Source organism: Elephas maximus, chromosome 3, assembly GCF_024166365.1.
Source record: "Elephas maximus indicus isolate mEleMax1 chromosome 3, mEleMax1 primary haplotype, whole genome shotgun sequence".
Taxonomy (NCBI): domain Eukaryota; kingdom Metazoa; phylum Chordata; class Mammalia; order Proboscidea; family Elephantidae; genus Elephas; species Elephas maximus.
Window position 1 is genome coordinate 96,403,046 of NC_064821.1, and position 14,466 is coordinate 96,417,511.

Below are 14,466 nucleotides of genomic sequence, written 5' to 3' on the forward strand. Positions count from 1 at the left end.
ACACCAAGCAGGGGCTCACTGCAGGCTTGCTGAGTGAGTGAATGAATGAGTGAGTGCGTGAAAGCACTGGGCTGGGAGCTGATGGCTTGGGACCTACCCCTAGCTCTGTCAACTGGCTGTGAGACCTTGGGCAAGCAAGTCATCCCCGGTCTTTGGGTCTCAGAACCCCCATCTATGAAATGATGGTGAGATTTTCCCTGAGAGGTGCCACCCTGTGGCCATCTTGGGTTAGTGCCTGGGCCCAGACTCTCCCTCTTAGGAGGTTGTGTTGAGGGGGCTGGTGAATCTCTCTCCTTACCTTTGGCCACCCTGACCTGGGCTCCCCTCTTCCTTCCACCTCCCTTCCCTCCCAGCCCAGGGCCACTCTTCTGTGGCTGTTGGGGGCAAGTGGGTGAAAGATCAATTAAGGAAATGCCTGTGCTTTGCTTTGCTGCCAAAAGGATTTTTCCCTAAAGCCCTTTCATTCTCTCAGATAAAGGAAGTATTTGTCTGGTTTTAATCACGTAAACAAGAGTGGGTAATCCCTTCATGCACGCTCCTCTTATCGTCAGGCTACACGAAGGCAGCCTCCAGCGCGAAGGCTGAGCACAGAGGTCCTCCACCCAGGTTGTAACTGTGGCTGTCAGCGCCATTCCCTCTCTGTTGGCTGCAGCAAAAGTGTGCTCTTCCATTAAGGCACAGTTTAAGGGTCCCCTCCATCAGGAAGCCTTCCCTGACCCCCAGACTGGGTGAAGGCCCCTCCTCTGGGCTCCCACAGCCCCTGTGCTTCCCTCTGCCCCAGGGCCCACCTCGCTGAGTTGCCAAGGACTGTTCCCCAAAGTGTCTCCAGGACTGGACCTGGGTCTGAGTCAATGCTGGGTTGAGAGTTGGCTCAGGTCACGGCTGGGTAACAGTGCTGAATGAAGGAGTGAATGACTGGAGTCCATGTTTACAATCTCCACTCACCCCTCATCTGCCAGGACGCCATATGTTAGTGATGGGCTTAGGGTGGGTCTTGGACATAAATCCTGAAGGGCTCATAATGGGATTGCTCAGCCGGGGGCGGGGGGGCACCCTGTCAATCATTATCCATGAGAGAGATTATCCCAGACCGGGGCCAAGCAGTCCTTTGACCACAGAAGATTCCCCCACAGTCGAGTCCTACCATCTCTGCCACGGGGAAGCCATGGCTATGCGGGTGGACGGGGACTTGCCTGAGGTCACACAGAACACATGTGACCATCGGCCCAGAACTCAGGCCCCGACTCCAGGCCTGCCCTCTTTCATCCATGTCTTTATTCAGACCTTTAAAGCACACCCACTTATGCCATGCCCTGTGCCCACAGAAAGAAATCAGAATTATCTCTGACCTTAGGAATCCCTGGTGGTGTAGTGGTTAAGAGCTACAGCTGCTAACCAATAGGTCGGCAGTTCAAATCTACCAGTCGCTCCTTGGAAGCTTATGGGGCAGTTCTACTCTGTCCTACAGGGTCGCTATGAGTCTGAATCAACTTGACAGCAAGGGGTTGGGTTTTTTTGGTTTCAAGAGTCCCTGGTCTGGCAGGGGGTGGAGAGGAGGAGGGAAACAGACAGGGGCAGATTATCCATCACATCATGTGGTGAAACCCATGGAAAATTGTTCGCTACCATTAGTAAGTAAGCACAAGTAAGCCCGCGCTTACCTGGTTTACTAGGTCATCCACCCCTGTAAGGGATTGTAAATTTGAAAAGAGGCTTTGAATCTGTAGGAAGGTGCTGTGGGGTTGGGAGAGAGGCAGATAACAGCCATATTTAGAAGCAAAATCTTTGATGTGGTGAAAAATGTGAAATTATTTGTTACAGATGATCTGATAAGCAAGGTAAGTGCTATGCTTACCTTGCCAATTGGATAATCTGCCCCTAGAGACAGTTATGGACACTTTGGACATAATGGGCACCAAGAAAACATTGGATAAGGTAGACCCATCAGTACCATAAGGGAGGGATCGCTTTTAGCTAGGAGAGTCAGGAAGGGCTTCCTGGAAGAGATGGCATTTGAGTTAGCTCCTAGAGGATTAGGAAATGGGGTGGATATGCTACGCAGGGGGACAGCAGAAGCAACTGGGGAGGCCAGGAGACTGGAAAGTGGGAGAACACTGGGCCATTTAATGTGGTCGGAGCTCAGGCTGTATTTGAGGAGCAGTGATAGATGGGACAGGGAAGACAGGCTGAACTCAAGAGAAGAGGGTGGTCTTAAGTGCCAGGACCACTGGCAGTGGGGAGCCACGGAGGGGGTGACACAGGAGGGAGGAAGGCTCTGGAGGTGCTTCAGCACAACTCATCTAGCAGAATTTGTTGGACGTCTGAGAAGGGAAAGCTAAGAATTCCTCAAATATACAGAATGGGAACAAAGTTTACCGGGAGGGTCACCAACGCGGTGTTCTTAAGAGCAAAAACCTGGGAACAACCTAGGAAATCGTTGATGCAGATTAGATAAAAACTTACTATGGCATGTCTGTGCGATGGAGTTCTAAGCAGCCATTTGAAGTGACGATGTTATCAGAAAGATGTTCCTAGTTTGACGTTAAGTCAGGGGCAGATTAACCAGTAAGCAAGGTGTGCATGGGCTTACTACATTAAGCAAGATACTCAGGGTTTACTTATGTTTACTTATTAATTCGTAGTGAATGGTTTCACATGGATTTTACCACATTATGTGACATCGTTGACCATAGATAAGTAAAACAAACAAACAAAAAAAAAAAACCAAACCTGCTGCCATCGAGTCGATTCCAACTCATAGCGACCCTATAGGACAGAGTAGAACTGCCCAATAGGGTTTCCAAGGAGCGCCTGGCGGATTCGAACTGTCTACCTCTTGATTAGCAGCCGTAACACTTAACCACTACGCCACCAGTGTTTCCATAGATAAGTAAACACGCACCAATCAGCCCTGTGTGTACCTGCTTATTGGATAATCTGGTCCTGTGTTAAGTGGAAAAAGCAAGTTATAAGATAATTTGTAGCTCTGCAGGGAGCCCTGAAACTTCATGGGAAAGAGATTTCTTCCAATTTGTGGTCCAGATATATATCGAGTGTTTGAGGGATCATGCAGGAGAGGGGTGCTTGTGAACACCAGACTTTAGAAAGAGAAAAAGGGCCCCTCAGAAGAAGGGCCCCTATGGATGAGGTCCAACACAGGCTGGGGCAGAGTCGGGTGGAAAGGGAGGGACCACAGATCTTAATATGGCAAGAGAAGGCCTCTGGCCTCACCCTGATTCAGCCGTGGGGGCAACCCATGGCTCTGTAAAGGAGAATGCTGATGGATAAAATGGAAAGAATTCCACCTCCTGGGTTCTGCTCTTAACCCCAGCCCCCTCAATAATGGGAAGTGTTTCCTGTTGGTGAAGAGCAGAGATGGGGTAGGACTGGCAGGCAAGAGCAGAGCAGACACCCCACCCAGGCAGTGCCAGAATGACCAGTAGGCATTGCAGAAGCCAAAAAGAATAAGGAGCTAAGGAGGGAAGGGTAGGAGGCATGGATTCTTTTCAGACAGCCCCACTCCTGGAATCCACAGTTTTAAGAAAGGTCTAAGTTCGTGTGGCCATCTGGCTGGTGGTGGCTTCTTGTGGCCCGAGCCTTTAGGGCCAAGGAGTTAAAGTAACCTTTCTGAGAACCGACAAGCTGGGGCAGGTTACATGGTGGTCACATGGACACGGACAGAAAAGAAATCTCCAGAAAGCAGGAGGTGTCCTTCAAATGGTGGGATCATGGGCAATTTTTGTTTTATTTTTAATATTTCTGCAAGTCCTCTATTATTTCTAGGATGAGCGTGGCTTCCTTGTGTGATGGGAAACACAACCCCTCAAGTACCAGGCAGCCACAGAAACCATAATTTGTTTGGAGCTTTACTGTTGCCCAAACAGCTGAACATTTACACCTGAACATGACCTTCCAAGTCAGTGCTGCCCAATAGAATTATAATATGAGCCACATTCGATATTCCAAATTTTCCAGTAGTCACATTAAAACTCAAAAAGAAACGGGTAAAATAAAAATAAAGCATATTCTAATAATATACTTTATTTAAACAAGTCTATTCAAGATATTATCATTTCAACGTGCAATCAATATAAGAATTTTTACAATTCTTGGGTTTTAGATTTAAATTAATGAAATGAGATTAAAAGTTGTTTCTCAGTTGCACTAGCCACATTCAGGTGCTCGGTAGCCAGTGACTACTACCATATCGGATGGGCGCGGTTCTGAGCTCCAGAGAAGGAAAATAAAGCCCAGAGAAATGGAGATATTTGGCCAAGCCACTCAGCTGATAAACTGTAGAGTCAAGACCAGAACAGGATTTCTGATTCAGAACTCTGGGGTTTACTCCTCTGCTATAGTGGCTGTGGTACAGAGCTGGTTAAATTCCTGTGGGGGAAAAAAAGGCCTTCTGGTTTTGTCTAAACATGATTTTAATGTGACCCAGTCCATGTAATGCCTGTTGAGTTTAACTCTCAGAGTTCCCGACCTGCACCGTGGCTACAGTCCTCAGATTTGTGGTGCTGAGCGCCCCGTCTTTGGAAGTATCCAAGTAGAGCCTGGATGGCCACCTCTTGAGATGCTAGAGCGAGGCCTCCAGATTGAGTGGGACGTTGCATGAGGATGACCTCAAATGTTTCTTCTGGATTTGTGGCTTATCAGGGAGGGAAGAATAGGTAATATTGCCTCTCCACTCTCAGGTTGGCTGGGAGATACTGGAAGCCTGAGGCCCCCAAGGGCCCCAGGGAAGAGCTGCAGGGAGCCTAGAGGTCTGGAACTCCTTCCATCTGGCCACCACTCAGAGCCTAAGGGATTGTGGATCAAGGGATTGCGGTGATTAGAGACATTAACCCTGGGAGGCAGTGGGGAGTCGGCAGGGCTCCTGGGGCCCAGGCTGTTTCAATCTGCTAATGGTTCCACCTGTGGGAGTGGGGGAAGGGGGGTGGTGGCTGCCAGGCGCCTCTGGGAAGGAGAAAATGGCCGCTCACTGACCATGACCTGGTTCTCACACCAGCCCCTGAGGTGGGTATCATGACCCCGTCTTACAGGGGGAGGCTCTGGGAGCTTGGCCATCTACCCAAAGGCTCGTTATGAAGGGGTAGGGTGGGACCAGAAGAGCTTCCCTGTGGCTCTGTCAACTGCTGTCCTGCACACCTCACTGTGGAAAGCAGACAGGCTGCCCAGACTTCTGGGTGCCTCCAACCCCACTTTAAAGTCTTTGGTGGCTCCCCATCACTCTCAGGAACCGTCCAAACTTCTTCACTGCCTTGGGTTCAGGGTGGCCTGACTCCCTCTCTTACTGGCCATGCTGATCCGGCCACACTGGTCTCCCTGCTACTCTTTGAACTACCTTTGCACTTGTTGTTTCCTTTGTCTGGAATGCGCTACCCACCCGGTGCTCCATCCCCAAGCCTGATGAATTCCCACGTGCCTTTTCCAAGGTCAGTTTAGACAACCCCTCCTCTAGGAAGGCTTTTCAGACAGGCCGCATTTCTCCCTACCCCCAGGCAGTGGTGCCCAGAGCACCCTGAGCTTCCCCATTGGTTAGACTGGCACCCCGCCTGCCCCTTGCCACCGAATGTGCAGGACCCAGCCCAGCACATGCACCTGGCAGGCTGGCAGGGAGCATGTGCTGAGTGAAGCAGTGAACATTGAGGAACCCAATCCCTTGCCCCACCCTCCCTGCTTTTCCTTTCCTGTCCTCTCTTCTCCTGGTCCCTCTAGTCTCAGTTCAGGCCCCTTCTCCTTCAGCAGGCCTCCCTGAGCCCCCAGGTAGGCAGCTCCTACGTGCTCCGGCACGCATCCCTCAAGAGCTGGGCGGGAGCCCTTGGGCAAGTGACTGAGCCTCCATGTGCCTCATTTTCCACTGGAGGACAAAATGGCGATAATGATGGTACCTTCCTCATAGGCTTATTGTGAGGGTTAAACGTAAAGTTAACTGTGGCTTAGAATAGTGCCTGGTACGTGGATTCCAATCAATAAATTTCAATTATTCCTCTGTGTCGTCATCGTCTGTTCTGTGACTGCTTCCCCCAGCTGACTGTGAGCTCCTCCAGGGCAGGGCTGAGTCTGTTCAGTTCTAGGTCCTCAGAGCCCAGAGTCTGGGATAGGCCTAGGTGCAGGTTTGCTGATGTGTGTGATGTTAAACCTGGGCAAAATTCTAGACCAGATGGTTAAAAAGACAACTTGTGAGCCCTGGTGAATGAGGATCCATTGAGGGCTCCCTGAGAACAAGTCACCTGGACAGCCTTGGTCCCCTCGGCAGGTTTAGGGGAGTGCCCCGGCACTGTGTCTGAATGACATCAAGGCAGTTGGGACCAGAATCTTTGGGAGAAGGCCAGGGCTTGGTGATGGCTTGGGGAGTCAAATGACTATTTGTAGCCAGTGGGTGTTTTCAGTGAACAGAACCTGGAGGGGTTCTCTAGAGGGGTGACTCAGGGTGCTTCCAGCTCTCTTTTTCCTGGGCATTTTGATCAATGGCTTGGACAAGGCTGCTGACAGCATGTGGATCAGGTTTGTAAAGGACAGGAAGCTGGAGGAGCAGCTTATGTGTTGGAGGAGGGAATTGGGATCTAAGCAGACCCCAGCAGGCTGGGACAATGGGCCAGCTCTGACACAATGAAACTGAACACAGACACGTGGGGGGCCGAACTTGGCTTCAATAGCTTGGAGAGCACAAACAAGGCGCGGGATTGGGGAGACTGAGCCGCAGCAGCAGCACGTGGAAAAGGGATTTTGGGGCTTTGCTGCCAACTTAGTGAGTCACCTGGGGAATGGGGCTGCCAAAAGGCTGGTAGACCTCAAACTGTGGGACCAGAACTCCGGGGAACTAGGGGAGAAGGTCATGGACCTGCCCTGATGTTGAGATCCACTGGAAAGGGACAGCAAAGGTGGGGAACATCCCACAGAGGGCAGCTGGGATAGGTGGAGAGTGACAGAGACTCAGGCCTGGGGGAAGCAGCTGAAGGAGTGGGGGCCGTGGAGCCTAGAGCAGGGCAGACCTGGGAAATGCTGAGATTGGTAGGGAAGCAGATCTTAGCTCAGCTTGAGGGACCACCTCCTAACAGTGCTCTGGAAAGACCACCCTGAGAGGCAGTGAACCCCTAGTCGCTGGAGGTGTGCAAGAAACTTGCCAAAGTCACAAAATGAGTAAGTAGATTCAAACCCTGATCTACTAGCATGACATCCAGTCGCAACATGCTGGCACTGGAAGCACCTGAGAGACAAAAAGGAGCCCCAACACTGGTGGCCAAGCCCTTTCTACAGCCTTAGCTGACCTAGTCAAGGGCTCTCTCAGGCTGCCCCTGGGAGGTAGCTGGAGGCAGTCCACCGACAGGCGGCAGGAAGGAGGCACCTGGAGGAGAGGAGCACCTCAGCCCTTCCAAGCTTCATGATATAATTTCTTTCCCCCAGGCAGGCGACAGGCCCAGCAGCTGACAGCAAGCGCCACGTTAGCACTGAGTTACGCTTCCCAAATGGCTCTGCCACACCCCATGCCCCAAGCCAACTCTTTCTAAGATCTGAGGCAGGATGCCCTGTCCAACCTCCCACTTGGCTAAAGTCTGTGTCATCTGGTCCCAGCACCCTACTTCCAAAGGCAGAAATCTCTCCCCTGCCTCTTTTTTACATACCTCATAGGATAGGGAACTCACTATCTCAAGTCAGCCCCCTCCCTTGTGGGCTCTTTATGCTTATTAGAAAGTCCTTATTAGAAACACAGACCAAAATGCTCCCTCCAAGGAAGAAAGACGGGGAGAGAGTGCAACTCAGAGTTCAGGAAAGAAGAAGAAAGGAAGGGGCAGCACAGAGACCGGCATGGGCTTGGTTTGACCCTGCTGCCCTGACCTCCCCTTCTGCCTGCTGAAGGCCCCTCCTCCCCAGGTTCTGGGGGTGCTTGACCCAATCAGGACTTGTACAAATAACAAGCTTGAGCTGAATCAAAAGCAAACACTGGAGGAGACGCAGCTGCAGCCCTCAGAGAGCTCACCATTTCTCTATCATGAAGGTTGTGTTCCCAAGTATAATGAGGGTCAGGCCTAATTCCCAACTCCATGCGAGCTAAGCCACTACCCTTTTCTCTCCTACGTGGCCAAGACTGGCAGATGCAAGGGAGCAGAGCGTGTCCAGGGACGGCTATCACTCTGCTCTACAGCTGCAGGCTGTTGTCTCCATCATTAGCAATGGTTTCCTTGGGATACATGTCATGACACAGCTTACCATCAGTGGCCACCATACTATGGTTAGGGAACCCTCTGCTCCAGTGAGGAGGAGCAGACAGAGGGAAGAAAAAGTGGAAAAGACCCCAGAGCATACAGGAACACGGGTCTTTAGCCCCCTGTCCTCTCCAGCAGTGCCCCTGGTTTCTACTCCCACAAGGCTCAGGCTGGGCCTGCCCGTGGGAGCCTCTCCCCAAGTAGGAAGAGCCTCTTACCAGGTGGTAGGCACCTTCCCCAGGTGGCAGGAGATTCTCCCCAGGTGGGAGATGACTCTCCCCAGGTGGAAAGAGACTCTGCCCAAGGGAGATGAGCCTCTCCCTAGGTGGAAGGAGATTATCCCCAGGTGGAAGGAGACTTTCCCCAGGTGGAATGACCCTCTCTCCAGGTGGAAAGGACTCTCTCCAGTGCAGTGCCTCTCCACAGAGAAAGATAGAAAGAGCTTTCAAAGAACCACACCCATCTCCTCAGACTTGAATATGTCCCTTCCCTGCACCCTGCTGAACACCTGCTTTGGGTGCTGTGAAGTCCCAGAAATAAATGAGGTGGATTTGTGGTCCTCGAGTTGCTCATGGCTCAGTGGGTGGGAGGCTGGCAACTGGACAACACATGACCCTGGATGATGGCTGTGATTGGGAGAGGCCAGAAGTAGAGTCTAGCCCAGCCTGGGAATCAGGCTAGGCTTCCTGGAGGAGGCGGCAGCTAAATGGATCCTTGAAGGATGAATAAGAGCTCTCTAACTGGAAGAGGAGACGAGCACGGGAGTCTGTGATGGGTGATAAAAGCTGGGAGCTTTTTGGATCCACCAGGCTGAAGGTCTGACCCCACCCATGGCCCACAGCTGGGCTATATTTCCCATCTTGATGAGTGAGCCAGTCAGCTGACTGGGCAAGAGAGCCAAAGACAGATCCCACGGCTCCCATCAGAAGGTCCAGCAGAGCCGCTGCTAAGAATGGCTGCCCCGTGGCTTGAAGGGCAGAGTCCAAAAGCACAGTTTGCACTACACTGGGCCCTCTGGCTGCCCACTACTTCTGCCTCCTCCTCTCACTGCCTGTCCTGCCCCCTGCACACTGGCTCCCAAACCAGACTTCAATGGCTGCCTGGCCCAGGACTATCTCCAATAAATTTGAACGTGGGTGTTTGGGAGTTTTCTGCCAAACTAGAGTTCCTCAGGGAGCGGGGAAGGGAGTGTTGAGTTCCTTTGGCCAAACACAATTTCCTGATTCTAAGAAAAATCAATTTAAAAATGCTTGCAAGGACTAGAAAGAAAAACAATCTACACACAGGAACTTACACATAGCCCCCTACCCCACACCATACACACAAAGACATATACCACACATTCACACACATACTCACACAAACACTTGGCTTGTTTTGTAATGATGTGGAACTTACGAAACACTCAGCCATGCTCAGCATCAGTGAATCACAAACACATGGTTTCAGTTTTCTTTGAATGACGCCTGGTTTAAGAAAATTAAGAATGAGGGGAGAAGAGGGTTTGGCAAAAAGCAAGTGGAGAATTGGAGGCCCTAGCTGGATCCAGATGTTGGCTTGAGCCACCCTGGTTCCCTGTGTCACTCTTGTCCGGGAATGTGTGAAAACAAGGCTCACTTGGCTTCTTAAAGCTTGAAGCAGCTCCAGCCTCAGTGGGGGCCATGCTGGGCCACATAAAAAGCATCTTCTGGGAGCTGTTTTGTCAATCTGCAGATGGCATTATATCCATGTTATGGCTGAGGCTAAGAGTGTAGTAAATAACAGGACTTGAGGTGAATCCAGAGCCCTGGGGCACAGCGATGCCCCAACAGTGTTCTCAGTAGCATCCTAAGTGCCTAGTGATAGGAGCAGGATGCTGCAAACTCTGGTCTGATCTCTGAGTGGGAGAACAAAACAGGATTACAAAGATGAGGTGGCAGCATAGATAATTCTTGTGACATCATGTTGAGTGGAAGCACCACCCAGGGTACAGATTTATTTTTGCAGAAGTAAGAGTAAGGTAGGCGTCCCTGGGTGGAGCAAACAGCTAAGCACTCGGCTACTAAGCAAAAGTTTTGCAGTGCAAGTCCTCCCAGAGGCACGTCATAAGAAAGGCCTGCCTGGCGATCTACTCCAAAAAGTCATGGTCATTCAAAACCCTGTGGAGTAAAGTTCTATTCTGAAACACACAGGGTCTCCATGAGCCTGAATCAACTCAATGGCAACTGGTTTTAATAATAAGGTATCCTTCCAGGACATAAAGGAAGAGAAAGTTGTCAATACTTTTTGGGTTATACTATAAATTAAAAGCAAAAGAAATCAGAGTAGCAGCAAGTGACATTACTAGGAGATAATGGAAAAGGAAGGCTCCCAGGTCCAAAAGACTTGGCTTTCCTAAAGAAAGAAGGTGTAATTAGTATGGGATCAGTCAGCGGTGGAAGCACAGAGGATAGAGCTGAGGGCAGCAAACCACTCAGGACTCATCCCAGCACCACCCAGGGGAGAGAGGGCCTAGTTCAAGTACATGACTCCTATGAAGCTGTGGGGGGTCCTGTCCAACAGACCATTAGCCTGATGGATAAATTTTGCCAGAGACATCTATGCTCATTGGTAGAGGCATCAAGTGCCCCTTGCAGCGATTTTGTTTGAGAAGAATCATTCAAATGGCAAATGTAAGGTGAGAAGGGAAAAACCAAAACGAAACCCACTGCAGTCGAGTCAATTCTGACTCATAGCGACCCTATAGGACAGAATAGAACTGCCCCACAGAGTTTCCAAGGAGTTCCCGGTGGATTTGAACTGCTGACCTTTTGGTTAGCAGCCATAGCACTTAACCACTACGCCACTAGGGTTTCTGTCCCAGCGAAAGGGAGACCTTTTTCTGGCTTGATGGAAGCTCCCCTCCTTGAGACTGCAGTTATGGAAAGGTGAAGCAATTTGCATCAGAGACTCAGGGGGCTTCTGAGAAAGAAGACACTAAGACCCCAAACCCTGCTCCCTGTGACTTGAAGTTGGCATCAGGGTACACTAGAGTGCCTGTGACCAATATCTATTGGCACTAAAGGCCCCCAGGGCTAACCTACCAGGAAGGAAAGGAGAGTAGGCTCAACTCAGAGAGCTAAGCTCAGCAGGGTGTGACTGAGACTGCTGTGAGGAACAATGATTGAGCACTTGGGTGTGATCTAGGAGCCTAGAGCAGGGCATCTCTGTGGCCTGAGCAAGGATGTGAACCTGTAAGGGACAGTGTGAAGGCTTCTACCAAACTATGCAGGACCTGTGTTCAACAGCGACACCATGTGGAAGGAACCAGAGTAACGGGGCTAATGCAGGATCAGAAGTTCCAGGTCTGCCTTTATCTACCTGGCACTGGAAGCTTCTGCTGAATGAAATAAACTGACTCTAGCCAATGGGGTGGAGGCCTCAAAGGGAAGACACTGAACCTCCTGCTTATACAGAGGAGTAGGACCATATTACAAGGAGCCCTGGCAGCATGAAGGTTAAGTGCACAGCTGCTAACTGAAAGGTCAGCAGTTCGAACTCACCAGCGGCTCCACAAGAGAAAAGACCTAGAGATTACAGCCTAGGAAGCCCTATGGGGCAGTCTACTGTGTCCTATAGGGTCACTATGAGTCAGAATTGACTCCATGGCGCACAACAACAACAAGGACCATATTCAGCATATTCAGTTCTGAAGTCAGTACAAAAGCAAAACCCAGCATAATTTAAATTTACCTTCAAGGTTCCTTAAGTTGCCTGTAAAGCTCAGGAGGTAATGTTTTATAAAGTTCATTCAAGGCAGTTTTCCTTCCAGTTTTGGAATAAGTTGCCATTCCTTTAGGTGAACACCAGATGAAGCAGCTGGCATACACTTAGAGGCTAAGTATATCTTTAAAGAAAAAAAAAAAAAAACCTCTCTTCATTCCCTAGAATCAGAGTTGCAGTGAGATGCTCACATCTGAGAGGTAGTGGGAATTGAGACTGGCTGAGTGAAAGTAGACCCTCCCCTCCCACAGTAAATCACGGGGGTAGGCGGGCTAGCTCTCTGAAGAGGGGAATCTCCTACTTCATTTAAATTCTTTGTCTGTAATTGAATTCCCTTAAGTTAAATGCACGTATGATGGAACTCCACTCTAAGGGCAGGTGGCAGCCTCAGCCCCAGAGTCACACTGGTTATACAATTAAATAATTAAATTGTCGTGCCAGCAAACAGATTTAATCAGTGGGTTCCCCATGTAGTGAAGCTACAGGGAGAATGTTCTGGCTGGAGTCTATGTGCATCTATCCTCCTGGGCAATTATACTTCTCTCTGTGGATGAATAAATTGGCATTTGGTCATCTCTTGCCAGCTTCAAAAGGACAGGCCTGACCAACTCTGGGGCCCAGACAAGGTTGAGCTCCTGAACTAGCCAGCCAAGAACCACACCCTGGGCCCAGTGAATTCACTTCTAAGAATAATAGGAACATTTATTTAAAGAAAAAAAATCACACTGGCAGAACCAGGGTTGTAAGATGATAGGAAGATTTTTTTCTCTGTTATCTAAAATGTTTGTAATTTGCTTATGTAATATTTCAAAATACAAAAACATCTTTAAAAGACAACTCCTAACCATCCTACAAGGGTCAGTTCAAATGTCGGTTATGAACTGCACTTCAACTGGCTTCCCACTGCTCTTTATTCATTTAACAAGCATTTAATAGGTACCTACTGTGTACCAGATCCTGTGCTGGCAATGAGAAATCAGGCAAAAGACAGAAAATCGTGTTCTTCACAATTCTTTTTATGGCAAGAGAGCTGTACTTGTTCAGGAGAAATTCCTTGATGAGCCACTTGGAACAGAAGCTGAGCAGCAATCCTACTCACGCCACAACTCCAGGGACAGAGCATGAGTGGAAGTGACTTTTGAAAGACGAGGGGCAGGATTTTTGGCTGGCCTGGGAGCAGGGGGAGAGAGAGGGAAGGTGGAGAGAGAGAGATAAAGGGGGGCACATACCCTGAGATGACCCTCAGTGATTAACACGCTTGTATAATCCCCTCCCCTTGAGTATGGGCAGGACCTGAGACTTGTTTCTAACCAATAGAATGTGGCAAAGGTGACAGAAGTCACTCTCATGATTATGTTATATCAGATAAGACTCCATCTTAAATGACTGGAGAGAGAAATTCTGCTAGCCCTGAAGAAGAAAAGACCATGTTATGATCTGTCCATAGAGAGGGCCACTTGGCAGAGAACTGCAGGCAACCTTTAAGACCTGAAGGTGACCTCCAGTTGACAACCAGTAAGAAGCTGGGGCCCTCAGGCAAACAGCCTCAGGAGCTGACTTCTGCCAACAACCTGAAAGAGCTTGGAATTGGATTCTTCCCTAGTCTGGAGCTGCCAGACAAGAACGAAACACAGCTGACACCTGGATAGTGGCCTTGTGAGGTCCCAGGCAGAGGACCCCCCCAATCCCAGGCCCTCAGACTAGGAGTGCTGCAGTGCAGGTCTGTATCAGGGTGGAGGGAGCGCCCAAGTGTGCTTGAGTCCAGGGAGACTTCCCAGAGGAGGTGACAAGTAAACAACTGGTGCTAGTTAAAATCATGAAGGAGAAGGAAGTCACCCAAGGGGGCTGCCTGCTGAGAGCAGACACAGAGCAAAGAGGTAGCTAAGACAGAGAGTACCAGGAGATGGCTGAAGGACTTACACGTTTCATGGAGGGTTTCATGGGCCTTGGAGAAGCCTGGCCAAGCTTTAATAAGTTAGAAAAACAAATATGTGACACGTGTATCAAGTGCATTATCTTACTTAATTCTCGTAATAACCCTGCCAGAAAGGTGTTCTTTCCATTTTACAGGTTAAGGGACACCCAGGCCTGGGAGCCAATGCTAAGTAACTTGCTTAGGTTTGCACAGCTAGTGAGTGACTCCAGAGCCTCTGTCCTTCCCCTCAGCTTGCTTGCAGATTCTCAACCTCACCCACCTGGCTGCCCACTCACCTCACCCACTGTGACTTACAAAGCCACAAGTGGCCAAGGGTAGGTTGCACACAGATGGACTGTGGTGACTGAGGAGGGGCCCTGACTAGGGGCTGGGTCCAAGTGGATTCTAGACAACAAAGACCCAAGAGCTGGAAGATGCCAGATTGTGGGGAGAGTGAGAGAGCTGGGCTCCAACCCAGGCCCTCTGGCCCTGTTCCCTGCCTATTGAGGCTCCGTTTCTGCAGAACCAAGTGTTTCTGTGACTGCCCCCGCCAGATGGAGTGCCCCTCCAAGGCAGGCTCGGGGTCTTGCCATCCCTCTC

The 14,466-nt window shown here is 50.1% G+C and overlaps 1 protein-coding gene across 1 annotated transcript in view; it reads right to left on the reverse strand.

The window, feature by feature from the left end:
- The window catches only part of SLC1A7 (solute carrier family 1 member 7), a 50,817-nt gene that overhangs the window by 20,509 nt on the left and 15,842 nt on the right, over window positions 1-14,466 (reverse strand). The window lies entirely within an intron of this gene.